Here is a 17282-nt window from a genome sequence, read left to right as displayed (position 1 = left end):
TGTGGTCAGTCCATTTAAAATAGGGAAACTATCAGATTAGATGCCCATGTAGAATGGGGTGTATCTTACAGTAGCAAAGGAATGTCTTCAGTGGAGAGGTATTCTTGTTTAATAAAGCATTGGGATCATATAAGAATGGCATAAAACTGATCAATTAGTTTGCAAATACAGTTAAAATACTTGTGTTTAAGTTCAATTTGAATAAAACAATCCTAATTTTCTTTCTCTGCCTTGGGCTGAATTCCACTGTTGGAGTAGGAAGTAAAGGATACTAGACAGATGCAGAAGTGAAAGCTGCAATTCTTCTAAAAGTTTGTCTCTTGGTTTAATTCATTTTAAATTAAAAGTTTAGTTCTGTTCCTCTTGCAGAGCATTTTATTAAAGTGGAACAAGTTAACAGCCTTAAGTGGACAGATTTCTGGACTATTACTAGAATTTATCTTATCGAATAGGACACAAAGGTCTTCTCATACAGGTCAGTACTCCAGTGAGAGGTCTTTTTCTCTTTGCACTGAGATAAAAGGTGACTGGGCAAGACTGGGTGAACTACTCATAAGCTTAAGCAGCCTTCAGCATGATGACTTCCTCATAAAGAAGTCTATTCTGTAACTTGACTTTGTTGAAATGAAAAATGTACGTGCCTGTTTTTATGGGGTAGTTTGCATTGTTCTAACATTGCAATAGGTTCTCTTGGAGATTGGTTAAAAATACAGAAGCATTTCAAATCCATATCTTCAGCAGAAAGTGGGAAACATGAGAGACTTGGTGTTTTGAGAATCCTAGTAGCATAACTGAAACCCGCAGTAGCGCAGTTGTTGGAGTTCTTAAGTGCATGTGAAAACAAGGATTTACTGTACTTTTTCTGCCTTTTTTTGGTGGGAAATCTGGAGATAGTACATAAGAGCATCTAAATTGTACTGAAAAAATACCATTCTATGTTGATTTATTTTACACTTCACTTGGGCTTTTTAAACTAAGTACAGTGTACTAATAAATCACATTTAGTTGAAGGCAACCTGTTTTTCTGAGACTGCAAATAGTCCCTCTTCACCAATGGATGAGTGGCTAGTGTGTTCTTTTAATGCATATTTCTGAGAAGAGTCCTTCGGTGCAGTTTGTAGCATCCTTGTAACAATACACATTAGTCTGAGATAAACTTGATACCTGGTTTCTCTGAGTATCCAGGGTTACTATTCCTCTGCTCTGTCGTTCAAGTGGCAGGATGAAACCTGTCAGTCACCAGGCAGGGGATTTGGGGTCTTCAACCTAGTGAAATATTCTTCAGAACTGGAAGTAAACTTCAATGTTGGAAACCGGTAATATATTGAATGTCTCCTAACGAAACACTATAGAAACATAATTTATTACTGAACCGAAATTTAAATATCTTGCTGTTGGGCTGGGTCACAGTGGCAAACCTGAATATTCAGATAAATCAGGTATCAAATGTATCTTCTGATGCAGGCTCACCAGTCCTCCTGGGGTTGAATAGCATGCATCCCATGGCATGGACTGAGCTTCTCTACAAAAGGAGAGACCATCAGTTCTACTCATGAATTGCTGAAGTATCACAGCATGCAGTGTCCTATTCAAGGCCACATTTGCCATGTCCTGGACATCTGGCTTTTAGTGTCTTGTTGGTGTTTTAGTGTCTTGGAGATAACATGCCTTTCATTGGTTAGCTACCTGTAGGTACTGGTGGTGCACCAGGGTAGTTTTATGAAGAATATTTGTGTATATGTTCAGCTAATGTAGAGTCAAGTATCATTTTTGAGGTACTCAAAAGTATTCAGTTGGTTTCAGCTTTGAGATTTTAATTCTGAATATAAAGTACTGATGTTTGTATTTAATTCTTAGAAATTTCCTCTGTATGCTTGGATACCAGATTGCTTTTCACTCTTAAGACAGAGCTAAATTTGCAGTGATTTGTAGTAATCAACGTCTTATCTGCCTGGTGGCTAAATCTCACACATTATATGCCATTTACCCCAGGACTATAGGGACTCAAAAATCTGTATTTTAATCTAGATGACACTGAAAGCATCTGAATGTTGTACCACCTTACATTGGCCTTTCTGGTTACTGATAACTGGCTCCACATGACAAACTACATGTTCAGCTTATTTTAAAGCAAAGTACTTTAATGGGCAGGGGACTACAGCAGAAGCCATCTTGAGCTGGGAGAGGGATTTGAAACAATGTAGAATTATACACTGACTCTCACATCAGCAGTAATTTAATCCTTTGACACTAGAAGCTTGACACAGCTGACTTATATGTTGTAATATTGCTATCCTTATGACAATACTTCAGGTTTTTCTAATTGGCTTTGGTATTCTGTTCCACCATGGTTCTTGTACCTTGCTATATTTGCATTGCGTAGAATTGTCCCACCCATAAAGGGCCAGGTACTGCATTTCTGTTGTCTTCCCAAAACTGTTGATTTAAAGCGGAGTGAAGAGGTTCATAAGGAATGCAGTACTGGTCCCAGGATTGTATATGATCATGAGTGTAATCAATTGTCAATGGGTCTAAACTAGTGGTCCCCAAACTTTTCAGGGTCATGACCCCTTTGCCCCTGTCTGTGTCCCCCCTCCCCCCGAGTCAGGGCTGGGAGTGGGGCCGCAGCTCCAGTGGGGAGTCGGGGCTGAGGCTGGGGGCCCTCCATGCGCCCCACAATTTGGGGACGTCTGGTCTAAACGGTAGACTATTTTTTTTAAAATGCCAATTTCACCCAGCAATGTTTACATAGGCCATATGTCTAAAGTGTTTGAGGGATAGGTTGATTTTTTTTATGCTGCCAGGCTGACTCACTTTGTTAACACTGCATGCTCAGCTACAAGTTAAAACTTGTAACATTGGCTTCCCTGATACTCCTGTTCTACTCCAAGCAAAACAGCTCCATGGGCTTGAAGTCTTAGTTTTAAGCACTGTTAAAGAAACATATGTGCTACTTGGAAACCCGCAAGCTCTTACATAAAACTCTAGGGTTGGTGTTTAATTGTGTTATCTTTGCCACATGTAATGTCAGGTTGTTTCTGCCTACCGGTTTCCAGCCAGGTTAGTGTCTGAGACTGGATGACTTATGCACACCTTGCTTCCGAGAGCTGCCTCTTTATTCTACATTTAACCAAAATCAGTAAGTACCTCTATAAAGTCCTGCAATTATCTCTCTACTGTAACAAATGTCTAACTTGTACGGCTGTAAACAATCAAATAAAGCATTCTACCCTTGGTAGGGTTATGTGTTCCAATTTAGAAATGATTGTCTCGACCATAAAAAGTGAACACTAGCATGGGAATACCCTTTGCCAGAAGCATCCTAGCATTAAGTGGTGTACAGTAGCCTTTGTAAGTGTAAGGTGGAAGGTTAAAATGTGCAAACTTTCATGTCAAATTGCTACACAGTTCCTATAAATGACTGCTAGTCTTTATTTTGCACTTAGCTCTTCTTTCCACTGGGTGGTAGCATAGCGTACATCTTCAGCTGCAACCTTGCCACTTAGTTACAGCCGTGATGAGGTCAGACCTACAGCATTAAGGCAGGGAGAAGGGTAGGCTGTCGGAAACGTTCGCTCTTCCTTAGTTGAGGCCCGTGCAGTTGTAACCTCTGTTCCAAGCTCACTGGGCTAGACTGATCAGTCATTTCCATATGGCATATAAGGGGTGTCAGCCAACCTTCCCAGGCAAGGTGGTTGCAGATTAAAATCCTTCACACTTGACTCATTTAGCTCTCCCAATCATAGAGGGTGGATTTTCAATGGCACAAATGCAAGTTGGGTGCCTGCTTCCGATGAGTGCCCCTAGAAATCTCCCCCAGTCGATAGTTTCTATGTGGCTTTAGAATACAGAAGTGATGTGAACTGGCACAATGTGCACAAGGCAGCACTGGCCCAAAGGAGCAACCTGTATAAACTTGCCCAGAAAAACCGGACATGGATACATTTTAAAAAGTGAAATGGACTCTAGGGTGGCATCTGAGGCTGGGTCTGCAGTGTGAGCGAGGGCTGTGCTTCCCAGCTCAAATAGACGTTCCTTGCTCTAGCTTTCAGCGAGCTCGCCTGCTAAAACAAGTGTAGCTGCGGTAGCATGGGCCCTGGCGAGCTGCAACCCAGGCTAGTCACCCTGAGAACAAACCCAGCCGGATACCGTGTGTACAGCCTGTGCCATTGCTCGCTGCTGTCCTTTCTACTGTGGTTGGCTGCCCCCTTTTGACTTGAGAGCTAGCGTGAGTAGGTTTACTTGAGCTGAGAATTGCACCCTTAGCTTCGAGTGTAGATGTAGCCTGAGTAATTTATTGCAGTTGGTGGCAGCAGGAGCTTCTACTGCTGACTTTTAATCAGCCCTCCTTTATACCAGCAGCTCAAATCAGTGGGATACTGGGGGTGTGTGTGTGTGTGTGTGTGTGTGTGTGTGTGTGTGTGTGTGTGTGTGTGTGTGTGTGTGTGTGTGTGTGTGAGAGAGAGAGAGAGAGAAGGGGCGGGGGGGAAACCTGGTCTTGCAGCCTCAAATATCAACAGAGAATAACCATTCACCAACTTCCTCTCGGGCAGGAAGAAGGCTGCCAGCCCTCCCAAAGCTTCTGTCTTACAAAGACCAGAGTATTCGGCTACCTTGTCTGCTGCGTTGTGTATGTGCTCTGTTCTGATGAGTAGGACACTTGAACAAGCCAAGGCCTCATCTTTCTTATTCCCTTGTTGCAGCTAGGCTGTCTCCTCATTTTCAGTCCCTTTTAAAGGCACCTGGGTTCTTTGCAAGTCAAAGTCCAGATGGCTAGAAGTAGCTAAACACTTAGAGGAGCCAGTATCTTGGAACCTGCCAACTGTGCAAACTAGTCTCTTGGGCACAGCTGTCATGTTCGGTAAATAGTCTGCTTTTATACCTGGCCTTACTGTTGAAATAATTGTTAGTTAGAAATTAAGAAAGTGTCCCAGTATCTAAAACTAAAAGCAATGTAGGAAGGGGAAAGAGTCTACCTGCAGCACTGGGGGAAATGCATGCCACTTGAATCCAGCAGGTGTCTGTTCCTCCACGGCACCTTCTGTTGTCGTTTACTTCTGGGCAGTGTGATTGTAAAACACTGCCATTCCATTGCAGTGGCATTTCAGACCTATGCTATCCACGTGAAAATGGCCACATAAGCTGAAAACTAGCAGAAAACGGGGATGCTGGTATAAAGTACATCCATATCATTACCACAGAGGGGTATGCCAACCACCAAAAATAAATAAATAAAAAGTCATCTCTAAACCTCCCAGGAGGAATTGGATAACTATCTGTATGCCTACTGTATCCTTGTCACATACAATCATAATGTAAATGGAACCGCAAATGGAATTAAACACTTCTGCTTTTAATATTGAAGACAGAAAACCAGCCATGATTTCAGTCTAATTATAGAACATACAGCTATTGTGGTGACTACACTTGTAAAATAACTTCACTTCCCTCCATGCAGTGTTTACTAGGCCTGTAATAATGGGGACTAGAATAGGTTGTAATTTAAGATTAAATAGCTATGCACAGTTAATATTCTAGTAGATTTTTGAGAAAAATCTCTGGAAAACCCCTAAGAAACTGATTGATAGCTAAGAGCTCTGATTAAAATCCTTATTTTATTTTGGAAAAAAACCCATTCAAAGTTCTGCTATTACTCAAAACCACATCCAAAATTATGCACTAGGGTAAATAACCTAATTTAGTATCTGTGACTAGGGACCTCTTAATGCCAACAAGCAGAGTCCACAGGGGTGCATAAGGGTCCCAGGGATCCCTAGGTTTGGTATTGAAGTTTTCTGAAAGCCTGTGTCACACTGATCATCATAACCTTTGCTCAAGGTATGTGTGGATTATATGTAAGGAGATCCGTAGCTATATTGGAAATTATGTTTTTAAGGCCTTGTAGTTAAAGGCAGGTGACCTGGAGAGTTCCCCAGACAGAAGGTGAGATGCTTATCTCCCTAGCAGACCATCGTGTATTGTGTGTCTTACACAGAAGTCTATTAGAATAGTGAGTCGAATGCTAATGAAGAGATTGTGGCGTTTCAGAAGGAATAGGTAAGCAGAGGAGGAACTCTGTTTTATAGAACAAAGGACTGGCCTAATATATCTAGGGGTGCAGAGAGAGACCTGGGCATCCTGTGAAGACAAGCTCCCGGCAGGCTTTGCCTTATGAAACAGGCTATCAGCCATCCTGGTTGAAAAATGCTGTGAGAAGGACTTTGGGTAAGCAGTATCTTATTAGACAAGAGGGGGCATCTTGTTAGTTAGTCAAGTTTAGGCACTAGAATGCATGTTCTGATTTGATTTTCTATGTAACACTGTTTTCCAGTATTTGTTTGCTATCCTATGAATCTCTGTTCTTTGTTAAATAAACGTATCCTTTTCTCTGCACACAAATTTAAGCACGGCGTGTGAAGTGAAGCTGTGTTCTAAGGTGTAACTAAGCTGCCGTGATTGTTCCCTTGGGAACAGCGGGTCTGGTCGTTCTGTGGGTATTTAGTGGAACGGGAGTTGGACGCTGCAGGGAGGACGCCGGAGTTGGAGTATGGCTATCGCTAACGTGTATGAGGGATGGGCTGAGAGGGGAGGATTTGTGCTGTCTGTGGCTGGGTGAGTCAGGGAGTTGAGCCCTGGCAGGCACAGATAAGGCTCCCTCACGCTACGGGTGGGTGGTAGCGAGGTGCTCCTGGGTACCCTTGGGAAGCGTCACAGAACCATCCCCTTAATAAAATGCAGCATAATCAAATAATAAGCAGACCAATGCTCCATTCCTTGCCCTGCTCCTAGGGCGCGTTATCTACAAACAAACATGCATGCTGCTTCCAGTGTGGCCTTCCACAAATCTGGATTTTACACAGTAGCTATTTTGAAAGACACGTGGGGAAAAAAACTACTTTTCATCCCAAGATCAGAGTTCTATATAGGCTTAAATATATTTGAATATGTACATACACGTATATTTGCTAATGTAATTCTATTTTTTCTGACGTTAACCTGGCTAACGGCGTTCCTGACCCAAAATTGGGGAGCTGTTTCAATAAGGCATTGTGATTGAAAAATGCCGCCCTCTGCTGAATGTGTGCACAAATCCCAGGTTGTTACGACAGATACCGCGTGCCGTCACTGTTCAGTGTCCAGCTTAATAAACCCCTCCCTCTGCTGAAAAACATCTGGTAGGTGTGAAATTATTAAAGCACATACAATACAAACACAATTGCATATTTGGGAGATATTGTACATCAATGGAAGGTGCTTTACAACATGGTATTTCTTATTAATTGTATTTCTTAAATGTGTGTGGATGGGTGTATGTTTAGTGTGTGTGTATATTTATACACACTTTGTTCCTGAAACATGAAAATGTGCTTCTATGGAAAAATTCTGAGCCAGTAACCCTGCCAGGAGGGTTCATAAGTCCTTCCCCATTGCCATTAAGCAGAAATTCTATCTTCAAAAAAAAAAAAAAAAAAAAAAAAAATTCTTCGAGCATTGTAGAAAAGTTCAATGGAATAAACTATGACCGTGATCTAATTGCAGGCTTCCAAGCTGGAAAGTGCTGCCGAAGCTGGAAAGGAGGGATGTGGTTAAGGCACTGAACTGCAACTTGGGTCTTGGGTCACTTAATTGTTCTGGGCCTCTGTATACCCATATGTAAAATGGGGATGGCAGTGCTCTCTTTGGGCATGGCTAACTTGCAGATGTAGAGCGCTTTGAGTTAAACCCACCTTCGGAGAGCGCAGTAGGGAAAGCGCTGCAGTCTGGCCACACTGACAGCTTCAAGCGCACAAGCGTGGCCACATTTGCGGCATTTGCAGCGGCATTAGGAGCGGTGCATTATGGGCAGCTATCCCAGCATGCAAGTGACTGCAATGTGCTTTTCAAATGGGGGGGGGGAGTGGAGCATGACAGGGAGCATGTTGTGTGTATGTTGGGGGAGAGAGAGTGGGTTTTTGGGGGGCTGAGAGCATGTCAGCATGCTGTCTTGTAAGTTTAGACAGCAGCAGACCCATCCTTCTCCCCGGCTCTCTCTCTCTCTGTGACACACAGCATTCCCAGTAACGGCTTGCATGCTGGCTGTCAGAAACGGGGCTTTGAACGGGCATTTCCGCATTCCTACAGAAGTTCAAAACAATGACAAGAGTGGCCACTTGACTTAAGGGGATTATGGGATGTTTCCGGAGGCCGATCAGAGCGCAGTAACGCAACACCTCGTTCACACTGACGCCCGGGCGTTGTAGCCAAGGCGCAGCGAACTTTATTCCTCTCGTCGAGGTGGAAACCAGCAGCGCTGTAGCCGCAGAGTCAGAGCGCTCTACGTGCCTTGCCAGTGTGGACGGGGAGTGAGCTAGTGCGCCTGGGGCTCCTTTATTGCGCTGTACCTCGCAAGTGTAGCCAAGCCCTTTGTCTCATCTGTTTAGACTGGTGGCTCTTTGAGGCAAGGACTGTCTCTTCCTATGTGTGTAAACGGCAGCTATCAGGCTGGGGCCCTGAACTCAATTGGGGCTTCTAAGTGCTATTTGTAATATGAATAACAACAATTGTAACGAATTGTGCAGCTATTAATTCCTGGTACTGACTTGCTGACCAAGGAGAAATAACTTGCCAGCACTAATTTGTTTAGGGGCAAAAGACAATTTTTGCAGCACTATTTCAGTGTAGAAACAAGCTCTGGCAATAGGTGTATTTAGTGTGGTTTGTTGAGTCTCTTCCCCCCGCCCAACGAACACAAAATGAAGTGTTTGAGTGAGAGCCAGCTGAGACGAGTGTGTGTCAAATGGTGTGTTGATTTCTTCATCAGCCAAAGGGGGTTGTCCAGCACAGAACGGATGTCGGGTTTAGTGATTCAGATGGTGACAGGAAACCAGAGACCTGCTTACAGTCCCCATGAGGAACCTGTTCCAGTATTGCTGGGTGCTTCCGTGAGGGGAGATAGAGGAGAATGAGGAAGCTGCAAAGAACTGGCTGATGCTACAGGTGAGATGGGTAGGGAAGGGGGTTTGGCTGGGAGTGGGTAAAGCCTGCTCCGAAGTCCACTGGAGTCGGTGGGAGTCTTCCCATTGACTTCAATGAGCTTTGGATCAGGCCCTAATTCAGCAATGATTTTGGGAGGGCGCTTGGAGCTTTGACTTATCCCTGTCAAGAAGGACTGCAGCTAGCTCCTGTCCTTCTGTTGTGTGTGGCTCTTTGTGGTGGGGGTACCGGTGGAACGTACATAAATTCCACCGTGCGAAGAAGGTACCAAAATATATTTCCCCCAGCAGCATTTTACTCACACGAAGAGCCTGCTCCAAAGGCCATTAGACTCCTACCGGCTCCTTCCACTGCGTTTGGGTCAGACTGTAAAAGTGGCTTCACAACCCCTCCCTATCTTCCTGCTGATTGATCCTGGCTGATTATTTTTATTCTGCCCTTTATATTACACCTTTATAATATGAAATCTGCAGTGAGCCCTCGGTTTTGCGGGTTCCTGTGTATAAGTTATATGCTAGGCTTATCTAGCTGCTCTCTCCAGCAATTGGACCGTAGCTTTCTGCGTACGACTCCCGACTTCAGGGCTCCAGCTGTCTGCCATGTTTTCCCTCCAGAAGTCCAACCCTATGAAAAGTCTGAGCTGTAAATACACTTTCTGGGGTTTCCTCCTGTTTCATGGCTTGTGTGTGTTTGAATTTTCCCACATACAGATGCCTTGAAATGTCTACCAGGTCTGGTTAGAAAAAAATAAAACCCTCTTCATGCCAAGTTGTTCTTAAGATCAGGACAGGTGTAAAGTGTTCTTGAGATCTAGGTTCATTGAGCTATGCCCCAGGGGGCTTAGCAACATCTGGGATAATTAGAGAATTTTGTGACACATTCTCTGTCTCAGAAAAGTTAATAGAAGTATTTTATTCCATATACATGCTTATATTGCCATTCTGAATAGCGAGTCCCTCCCAGGAGCTGTGGTGATGACTAACCATTCAGCATGGCTTCAGCGTTGCTTGTGTCTTGACAAGTAATGGGTAGTTATCAGATATTTTCTTATGTAAGTGTGCAATCTCCAATGCAGAAGGTGATAGACTTTTCTTTAGCATCTTCTGAGGCTGTCAAAGCACTTTACAAGATGCTAAGGGATTAACTAGTTCATAACTGGAGGCTCTTTATCATTCTGTTTTATTTCACCTGCTATCTGATTCCTTCCTTAACTCTTTCTATGAAGCTTCTGCATTTGCTCTAGCTCTCTCCTTTGCTATGTCATTTTATTCTTGCTTGAACCATTCCATGACTGACATCCACAATATGTATTTGACATACAGTGCTGGGTTCCTTTTGGGGAAATTGTTCTAATTCTTTGAAACCACTTTGCAAACACTTACTACCAGTACAGTGCTTATTCCCACCAACTTCAGTGGGGCTAAACAGCAGCAAACACTCCTCAGCAATCGGTTGTTTTCAGGATCAGGCCCCTTAGCCCTGATCCTGCAATGGGATCTAAGTGGGCAGAGGTTGGTTCCCCATTGTCTTTCATGGGGCATCGTGATGGTCCCAGGATTCACCTGCACATTGCAGGATTGTGGCCTGGACATTGTAAGTCTGAGATGAAGAACCATTGTCTCCTCTTTGTTTTGCCTAGCTCTGAATTCAATCCTGATGCTGAAAACATAAGATTAACAGGATGTAAAACTAAAGGGATCATTGTGATAATCTACTTTGACCTCCTGTATTACACAGGCCCTAGGACTTCCTAGATTAATTCCTGCTTGCACTAGAGCATATTTTTTAGAAAAACATCCCATCTTGATTTTAAAATTTCCAGTGATAGAGAATTCGTCACAACCCTCGGTAAATTGCTACAGTAAATAATTACCTCACTGTTACAAAGTTGCCCCCTTTTTCCTTTTTGTCTAGCTTCACTTTTCAGCCATTGGATCTTGTTTATACCTTTGTCTGCTCCATTGAGGACACAAAGCGTCATATGAATGGAGGCAGGATGTTTTCATGTATATTTCTACAAAGTTTACAATTTCAGGCTTTTGTGCAAAATAAACTTTGTAGGTTGAGCTAAGATGTATGGATATAAAGGGCCATATAAGCACTAAACTCTTGTGTTTAACCTGAATTGATTACATATAGACACAGAGAGAGAGAGACAACTACAGTGGGCATATGTAACATACACCCAAATGGAACGCAATGTGTCAGGAGCAGGTTATTTATTTATTTATACCCTTTGAAATACGTGTAGATTCAGGCAACTCTTTTTCCAGGAGGAGGTAGCTTGGGTAGATTGGGGTGTGTGTGTGGTTGCCTACTTAAAAACACCAAACAAAACAGCAAATCGCATGATTGTCATGCAATCCATCAGAATCAGTTAGATAAAAATCTGTGTGAAAGTAATAATTTACCAATTCAAATGTTTATAGAATCATAAAAATGGAGAGTTGGAAGGGACTATTTATCTTGTTTGTTCCATCTACAGCTAACATGCATCCACTCCTCTCTTGGCACAAAATACAAATGTTGTGTCTACTTGAACATCTGTCCAGGGCTATCTGGAAAACACGTGAGCAAAATGCAGTTCTAGTTTAAGTGGCTGCAACTTGGTTTCCATTTGGGAGCTTGAGCTGAATTTAGTCTGTTTTCCTTGACAGTGTTGCTGTTTGTGTCAGTAGTGCCCAGAGGTGTCAGTCAGGATCGGGGCCCCGTTGTGTCGGGTGCTGCACAAATACACACGAAGGCCTTATCTTTGCTGCTGAGACTTTCCCCAAACTCAAACTGATTGGAACTGGTGTGGACAAAGTTCTGGCAGCCCGATCGCTTTCTGTAACTGGTTTTGAAGGCTTAACTATAAACGGGTTATAAAAACAGTTGCAGTCGCTGGAGCCTGGCCTATCCTAGGGCTTTGACAGTTTTTAAAATCAGTTCGAATTTCTGGGGAAATAGCTAGCATAGATGAGGGCAAAAGCGAAGGGTCTTTCTCTGGAACTATTAGAAGCTACTGAGTTGGGGTGAGTACTGCATCTGTTTAGCAAGGATTTAGCATAGCTGTCAGTCAGGGGGGATCTGCGACCAACAGAGCGGTGCTGGCAGAAGTCCCAGGCATAGACAGTTACACCATCAAAACAGTGCTTTTACTAGTGCAGTGTATTTCTCGCAGGGGGAGGGGTGATTTTACTATATCAGTACAAAGCATGGTTCTGCTGGCCTAGTTGCATCCACACAAGGAGCTCTTTGCCGTGGTAGGATACCGGAACTCCTGTACCAATAAAGTGCCCCTCGTGTTAGACGTCGCCTTAGTATGCGTGCTATAATTCCTGGAGGGAAGCTTTTCAATCAGCCAACCATTTGAATTTTTACTCCAGCAAATCACCAAACCATCTTAATTCTTTTGATTTAAAAGCAGTGCGGGTTATGCAAGTGGCTTTCATAACCATAATCTAAAATGGTGGTGTGTGGGGGGGGTGGGGAAGGGCGTGCATGACCCTCTACTTACACCAGCCTCTCAGGCAGAAGCCTGTATTTTATAGATGAGATTTATAAACTCACTCGGGTATCAATTTCAGCCCTTATCTTGCCATCAGGACCAAGATGGTGCCTTCACAGAGCCCTGCTGCCTTCACTATAATGATTTCTAGGGTTGCCAATTTTGGTTGAACGTATTCCTGGAATATTCATCACATGACACAATCTTTAATTAAAGATTAATCTTTACTTCCTGGAGACTCCAGGACAATCCTGGAGGGTTGGAAAGCTGAATGATTTCACAGTTCTCCGCTTGGACCTAACTATAGGATCAGGTCGTAACGTCCAACTGCTGAGACGCCTTTAACCAGAGCAGCCCAGATCACAGGACCTAGCTGGTATAGACTGAAGGACACTTGAAAACTTCCTTATTTCATCTCCATTAAAATGAGCATCGTTGTTTGGGCAGAACACCCTGTATTTGAAAAAGGAGAGTCCCCAGGCTGCTGTAGGTAGGTGCCCTGCTTTGGAAAGTATGCTTCATCCTCACAGGGGTGATATGGAATGGAAACTACTAGTAGTGTATCCACCCTACTACTTGCTGTTCGGAATGGAATAAGCATGTATGGGAAGACATTCTTCCAGAAACTATCATGCAGTGTGTGATTCACAGATGGTTTCTTGCTCTTCTTCAGCCTCTTACAATGTTTAAATCTAAGCATTAGAACACAGTGACTATTAATGGTTCCAGCTACCTAACTCTTACAGGGGTCTCCTGGTTTGTGTGAGGACATGTGACAGATCAAAGAGAAGCTTGAGAAACTTTAAAATGGGCCAAGCGTGCAGAGCTCTCTCTGAGGCTACATCTACACTACATGGGGGGCGGGGGGGGGTTGATTTAAGATACGCAAATTCGCGTAGCTGAATTCGACGTATCGCAGCCGACTTACCCTGCTGTAGGGACGGCGGCAAAATTGACCTCTGCGGCTTCCCGTCGACGGCACTTACTCCCACCTCTGCTGGTGGAGTAAGAGCATTGATTCGGGGATCGATTGTCGCGTCCCAACGGGACGCGATAAATCGATCCCTGAGAGGTCGATTTCTACCCGCCGATTCAGGCGGGTAGTGTAGACGCAGCCTGAGTGTTACTCCTAGAGAAGGAGTTGAGCCATCCCCAAACTATAGGGAATCCTGTTTTCTATCCACACTCGAATTTTGCAGATGGCCCTCATCTTCTAAATGACCCCACCCCAGAACCCTCTCTGCTCTGAAATCCTCTGAACTGTGGTTTGTTGGAAACCCCCATAAAAACGTGGCTGCTTGAGCATGTTGATTCTCCTCACCCATTTCCCAAAGACAGCCGGAGCAGGAAGAGTTCAGCCTTTCAAAAAGACATCCCGTTGGTTTCTTTTCCTAAAACACAGCAAATGTTACTGCCCTCGCTCTGCCGGGTCGTAAATCCTTTTGTTAACTTCTTCCATTAGATCTTTAAAGAGAGAGAGGCTTGCGTGTTTCAGCATCTCTCCACTCTGGGGCTAAGGCACTACAGACAGACTGACAGTCATCGTACGCACTTGCTCCCTCACGATCACATGCCAAGCAGCTCATGTGATGTCTGCTTGACATGGAGATTCCAAGACTCAGACTACCCTTCCATCCTTGCACAGTCATGAACCTGGTCATGCTGCAGGCAATCCAGTGGGCTTTTATAATGCATTTATCCGGCTGGGGACATTTTTTTTTCTGATTTGGGGTGTTTTATTAGTTTTTAGACCAATTCCACCCCTATTTCGGGAGTGCAAATTGCCTCTATCTGGGCTTGGATTGAATTATAACAGAATGTAGTGTCGCTGGACTTTTGGGACTCTGCTTTCCAGGAGGATTTTATGTCCACAAACAGTTTCTGACACTGCAAAAGTGGGAAATTTCAGGGATTCGGGGAGGGTGTCTTGTAAGAAAAAGCTCTTCTCAACATTTTGTTGTGGTGGAATCATTGAGTTTTGACAGCAATAGCCTGTCTGGGGATCAATTTTGCCCCCTTTGTAACCTTGCTAAATACCCAAAATACCTTTAGACCAAGGGCTTGACCCTGCACCACTTCATGCCAAGGGGAGGTTTCCCCGCTTTGAATCAGTAGGACCAGGACCTAAAAGTTTCATTGTACTCTGCAGGCCTCATTGATAATCACATTTTATGCTGCTATAGTAACTCGCATCCTGAAGCACTTCACAGGCTAAGTACCTGTAGCGCCGCAGCAATGCAGCCGCCTCTGGGGTGGCCAATGGCAGTCCGTAAAACAGAGAGAGGAATAATCTAGAAATTACATGGATGCACACACAAATGAAGGGAATTGAATACAATGATGGTGGGGCGACTGTGGCTGGGGGTATAAAGAAGGGGGAGTCCTCAGGGCTTAGGCAGAGTGCTGTTGATTGCTCACAGTAGCTGTTTCCTCACAAGGCCTGTTTCCTGCACAAACCTCAAGAAGAGACACTGGGCTATGGCTTCCCGTGGAAGGAGAAGATGATATGCTGTGAGGACAACAGTTGGTTCTGTGGTGGGAGCACTCTCCTCCTGCAGTTCCTCTTACAGCCAGCTAGTGCAGTTACTAATTTAAAATCCCGTTCCCGAGACACCCCAACCCCCACTCCTTCCTGGGGGGGCAGATGCTGGCCTAGCCGAAGGACAGTCACAGCCCTTTGAGCCTAAATAACTCCCTGCCCACTGCAGGGAGCAGAGATTTTAAGTGGGGCACGTAGAACCTTTATTTAAAAAAAAAATTAAAACTCTACCATTATTGCCTGAACGGCTGCAGTCTGTAACATGGAATACTTTGGACCACTCATGGAGAAAACTGAGGGACTTCTTTTTCTCTCTCTGTCTGAGTGCATACAGATAGAGAAATACAGAATGTGAGAAGAGTATTCAAATGCCTAGGAACTGCAATGTGGCATCAGACTAATGGTCAAATTAGTCCAGGATCCTCTCTGGCCACTGCCCTTGGGCTACTCATGTACATAAGAGTAAGCGAGTGTTTCAGTTCTTTGCTGACGAGCGGCCGGAGTGCTTAGCACCTCCCAGTTCTAAGTGTGAGCTATGATTATGAAATGAGAAGTTTCTTCCTAAGCACGAGGAGCTGGTGATTTCCTTATGCTCTGAGGAATAAGGGTTTATAGCCCGGACTTGGTTTTTACTCTAACTTTGGGTATTGCTTAGGAGAATTTCCAGAAAGTCACCGGCTCCAGCCATGACTTGCAGCCCTAGGGAAAAAGCTTGTCTCTCTCGCCGACAGAAGTTGGTTCAATAAAAGGTATTACCTCACCCACCTTGTCAGCCCTAGGAAAAGGGATTGCAGGAAGCTATCCTTCATTGTGCATACGTGTGCGTAGGACAGATGTACAAAAACCCTGGGCCTGTCCATACCCCGGAAGGCAGATGTGGCGGGAATGGTTTCCACACACTGCGGCCATAGAATCGTTTCAGTACCCATGTAAATATCACAACATTCTCTATGAAGGCGGAAAGAACTGACAAGGTGGAGAGAGGGATGTGGAACCTGTCAGTGAAATTCAGGGAGCTTTAATCCCATCCTAGATGAGCTGAGAGGGATTTAAGTGGTTCCAAATTGCTATGGATTAATATTGTCATCTGTAATGACATGCTGGCCTTAAAGTCATTGTGCACATGCTTGGAAAGTCAGATGGCTTTGCCAGGACCTGTGCGCTGAATGCAGACTGTCTGCCGATAAACTCTGCTCTAATGGGGAGAGGTTACAAGTAATCCTTGCACACCTGCTGCAGTTCCTACTGTTCTTTCTGACATCCAGGTGCTGCTGGCAGAGAGAAAGCATCATTGTCTCCAGGTGATCATCGGCCTGAAGTACTGGACAGTCCTTTCCTTAACTTCACCCAAGGCCTGGTTCCCAGGGGTTCCCATGAGAGCATGGATGGCCCAGTGGTAGAGTCCTAGCTTACGGAGCCAGGTGACTTGGGCTCAATTCCTTCTTTGCCACAGCCCCCCTGTCTGATGTTAGGCCTTCCGTTAATCTTTCTGTGCCTCAGTTCCCCCCATCTGTACAGCAGGGATAGTAGCACTGCCCTGCCCCATAGAGAGGGTTGTCAGGATACATTCAAGATTGTGAAGTGCTTGGATGCTGTGGTAATGGGGCCATCTTGGGTGCGTTTTTTCCAACCTTCACCTGTGCAAAGTGGCTGTAAAAGGATAACCAGTGGTGAGAGTGGGGAACTCTGATTTGGTAGCACTTTACACCCGCTTCACAGAGGTAAAGGCAGGGGAGAATCAAGCCTTCTGTTTTCTCTAGTCCTGGGTAATGATGTGTAACGCTTCACATTTTTACGGCTGAAATCCAAGCAAAAGAAAATCCAGGCGGAATAGTGAGAAATATTTGTTGTTGTCGAGGCACTCTGCTAAGGGGGTGGCGGAGCAGTGGAGGCCCCATGGTTTGACCCATTTAAATGCAGAAAAAATATTGGAGAATATAGCACAGAGAGCAATCTTGCATTAACAGGGGGAAGGACTGGATGGCCTAATGTGTAGGTCTTTCCCACCTGCTAGGAAACCCTACCTGCCCTCCATCGTTGTCTCTCCTGGTTGTTTTTTAATTAATAAAATTATGGGGGCGGGGGCAGTGTGGCTTAGTGGATTGGGAGTTGCCTTGGGAGTCAGGAAACCCAGATTCTCTTCCTGGCTCTGTCACTGACCTCCTGGGTGATCTCGGGCCAGTCACTTGCCCATCCTGTGCCTCAGTTTCCCCATCTGTAAAATTGGGATGATGATTATTTTGAATGACTTGAGGTAGCACCCACTGTGTGCTAGATGCT

The 17282-nt window shown here is 44.5% G+C and overlaps 1 protein-coding gene across 3 annotated transcripts in view; it reads left to right on the top strand.

Annotated features, from left to right (window-relative positions):
* Positions 1-8800: 8800 nt before the first annotated feature.
* LAT2 (linker for activation of T cells family member 2) overlaps positions 8801-17282 on the top strand; it is a 37820-nt gene continuing 29338 nt past the window's right edge. For 2 of the 3 annotated variants that reach the window (XM_065573011.1, XM_008166158.3), the window contains exon 1: positions 8801-8976. The gene's annotated coding sequence lies outside the window, so the exon portion shown is untranslated. Of the gene's footprint in view, positions 8977-16292; positions 16424-17282 lie in introns of those variants that run through there. The other variant, XM_042857770.2, reaches the window with a different exon arrangement.

The sequence above is a fragment of the Chrysemys picta genome, chromosome 19, assembly GCF_011386835.1.
Source record: "Chrysemys picta bellii isolate R12L10 chromosome 19, ASM1138683v2, whole genome shotgun sequence".
Lineage (NCBI taxonomy): Eukaryota > Metazoa > Chordata > Testudines > Emydidae > Chrysemys > Chrysemys picta.
The sequence above is the reverse complement of the archived record's forward strand: the minus strand, read 5'-3'. Positions and strand labels throughout refer to the sequence as shown.